At 44.0% G+C, this 3468-nt stretch overlaps 1 long non-coding RNA gene across 1 annotated transcript; it reads left to right on the top strand.

The window, feature by feature from the left end:
* The first annotated feature begins 1282 nt into the window (after positions 1–1282).
* LOC125414662 (uncharacterized) lies at positions 1283–2746 on the top strand. Its single transcript, XR_014997829.1, has 2 exons — positions 1283–1410; positions 2065–2746. It is a non-coding gene; the product is annotated as an uncharacterized LOC125414662 (long non-coding RNA).
* Positions 2747–3468: the final 722 nt, after the last annotated feature.

Below are 3468 nucleotides of genomic sequence, written 5' to 3'. Positions count from 1 at the left end.
GAAAGACAAATGGGTGAGAAACACTTAAAAGTGTTCTACATCCTTAGCCATCAGGGAAATAAAAAAAATACTATTTAGAGATTTTGTCTTACTTCAGTCAGAATGACCAAGTTCAATAAAAGACATGACATTCCAGCCTAGTAAATATGCAGGGAAAGAGTTGCACAATTTCTTTTATGTTGAATGGAAACTGGTTCAGCTGCTGTCAAAATCAATGGAGAGAATCCTGGATATTTTACCTTATTTAGTAAGTAGCAAGGCACAGAAGAACAGTGGCGCTAGTTCTCCCATATACACACCCTAGTTCACAGTGGCGGCCAAAAAACTGTGAGCCTATTTCAGCCTTGTGTGATGATCACAGAGTTTCCCTGAGATCATTCTTAGGTGTGATATGCAAACATGGAGAGCAGTGAGTCTCGTACTGACCTGGCCCCATGGGCTGTGTACTAACCTTTATGAGCCATCCACTGGTGGTGCGAGTCTTGATTCCTGGCCTCAGGTGTAGAACTGATGACTCTTCGCCTTCAGGGACATGGACAATGGCATTCTCAGCCGAATCCTTCCTTACTGTCAGAAGCACTGTCAGTCACAGGAAGCTGGCATGCTTCACCCAGGCAGATCCAGTGCCCATGTGCTTCCCAGAGCACAGCTGGGACTTTGCTTCATGTTCCTCAGTTTATTCTTTTTCCTTCAATTCTAACTTAGCTCTCCGGGACCAGAGAGAATACTTTTCTCTTTTCTGAACTCCTTTGGTCTTCTTTTTAGGAGGTTCTAGAGTCATGAATTGATCTGGGTGTTGTTTTATAATCTGGTCAAATTTCTGGATATCACAAGGGCAGAGGTTAATGTCATCAGGGAGACAACTTAAACTTCACAGTGCCTTCCTGAAGATGATGTTCTCTGCAAGTGTCAGTATTCTGTCCTTTGGAAGAAAGATGCTTTCTTACAGAAAATGTGAAGAAAAATGTTGCTTTTTCTAGGCTTAATGGAACAAAAATTTAGGAAATTCAGGAAGTCTGGAGCAGGAATAGGGATTGAGGAAGAGATGTGCTATTTCATAAACTTAAGTTTCTTCCTTTGTGGGGAATCACCTCTTGTGACAAATGTCACATAGTGTCTTTCAGATCCTGAGATTTCAGCATGATGTCTTACCAACAGCAGACAGGAGGGCCCACTGAGTCACAGGGCTCTATAGTGATGGTGTCCAGGAACAGGATATTTCCTATTTGTGGAGTCCCAGTCAGGACAGTCATACATGGATTTGCATTTTGGTTGGGAAATTCTTGGACCTGCCCTCAATAACAGCTCTACTCCCAATGGGCGGGGCAGCCGGTCCTATAAAGAGGCCCTTGACTGTGTGACTGCAGACTCCTGGTGGACAAGTCCTGGACCCCGAGTTTGGAGAACTTGGTGAGTGTTCCTTGGGTTGGTTTATCTTTATGGTCTGCTTATGTGCTGCAGTCAGTTTTGAGGGACTAAGTGTGAGGAGTCCAGTTGTCTTCATGGGATGAACAGCAACAACTTGGCAATCAGAGATACAGCAATGGATACAAGGCCCACTGTGAAAGGTGGCTTTTCCTTTTATTAAGCCAGTGGTTGAACAGAGTATTTTTCTCTTTCATATGCATTGCTTGGTGTCCTTTTCAGAGCCCTATACTTTAACAGATATCAGAATCTGGGACTTTCCTGAGCTGTCCTTTATTTTACAACCCCAGAGAAGGTGCTGAGATGTCAGAAGTGACAAGGGAGACAGGAATGTGTTCTCAGACTGCTCAGGGTTCCAGAACTTGAGGCTGTCTGTCTCAAATGAATTTCAGTGTGAAAGGAGCCTTACTTGTTTTGCTCAAATAATGTACTTATTTCCTGGAATAAGTCATGAAATGAAGGTTACTTCCCAAAGCTAGTGCCATGGATCGCTGAAAGACAAGGAAAAGCCAGGCTGTCCTAAAACAGGAGTTGGGGATATGTGCATGTGTGGACAGAGAAAGGGATGTGATGTTCCATGTCTCTGTCTCTTCTCTCTTTGTGGTTCATCCCCTAACACGGTCATGTAACGTCTTTCAGATCCTGAGACTTCAGCACGATGTCTTTCCAAGAACAGCAGTGCAAGCAGCCCTGCCAGCCTCCTCCTGTGTGCCCACCCACAAAGTTCCCAGAGCCTTGTCCTCCTCCAAAGTGCCCTGAGCCTTGTCCTCCTCCAAAGTGCCCAGAGCCTTGTCCTCCTCCAAAGTGCCCAGAGCCTTGTTCTCCCCCGAAGTGCCCAGAGCCTTGTCCTCCTCCACAGTGCCCTGAGCCATGCCCCCCTCAGCCATGCCAGCAGAAATGCCCTCCTGTGCAACCTCCTCCACCCTGCCAGCAGAAGTGCCCACCCAAGAGCAACTGAGTGCTTCAGCAGTCACCAGGACCAAGAGAAGAGGAGAAAATCTTTCTCCCATTTTTCCATAGAAACACTTCCGTCTTTGCTTCAAAGCCTGCCATGGATGCAGAAGAATCGTCTCCAGCCTTCACCCTCCATGTGCCTGTGATGACCCCTGATAGGGAGGGCATTCTCCTGAGATTGTTTTTCTGCTATAAGGAGAGGCTGAGAATGGTCCTTGCTCACTGGCTCATTGTCCCAAATGCTCAGTGATGAGCAGCCTCTTTCCACCCTGTGCACTCAGAGGATGTTTCCAAAACTCTCAGTCTCTTTGTTTGTGTTGTCACTATGGCTTTATTTCCTGAATAAAGTACAATATGGCTGTTAGTACTCATGAGTTCTTTTTTTTTCTTCTAAAACTGACTCTATGACCTTCCAGACATTCTCCAGTTACATTACTTTTATTCTTTGATGCCCCGGTTATCTTGATGTAAGCAGTTTTTGACTGTATTTTGGGTTATAACAAAAATTGCTTAGTGTTTGTTTGCTTGGGAAAAAGAATTTAATTTTGCTTAGATACAAGTTGCCTGTTAGCACATGCCATTTTAAGACGATCCTGTGGTATTCAGATATGCATGTGTCACTTATCACACATATTCCCCACACCCCATGTATTTTCTCCCCACTTCCCCCTTCATCCTATGTAATAGTTACACATCTACATCAACTTACCCTTGTCATCTTTTCCTCCTTCAGTATTTGAAACATTGGTGACAACCTGGTATTTAAGCCTGGATTTATTTCCCTGAACATGCTGTTATGCTTTTTCATTTTCTTACCTGCAGAGGACATGATATCATTGTTTTATATGACTGATCATTACTCCAGTCCACATAAGTGCCGCATATTTTTATCCGTCCTGGTGTGCAGATGGACTGATTTCTTTACCTTGATGTTAGGAATAGTTCTGCAATATAGAAGGACATGCAGGCATCTCTATTCTATACTGTATTTAACTTCTTTTATAAAAACCCAAGTGATGGTGCTGTGTCATATGACCGTTTTGCTTTAGTGCTATTTCTTTGGAGGAAACTTCATACAGATTTCCATAT

Source organism: Myodes glareolus, chromosome 17 (genome assembly GCF_982192425.1).
Source record: "Myodes glareolus chromosome 17, mMyoGla1.1, whole genome shotgun sequence".
Lineage (NCBI taxonomy): Eukaryota > Metazoa > Chordata > Mammalia > Rodentia > Cricetidae > Myodes > Myodes glareolus.
Note: the sequence above shows the minus strand (reverse complement) of the source record. Positions and strands in the feature narration are given on the sequence as shown.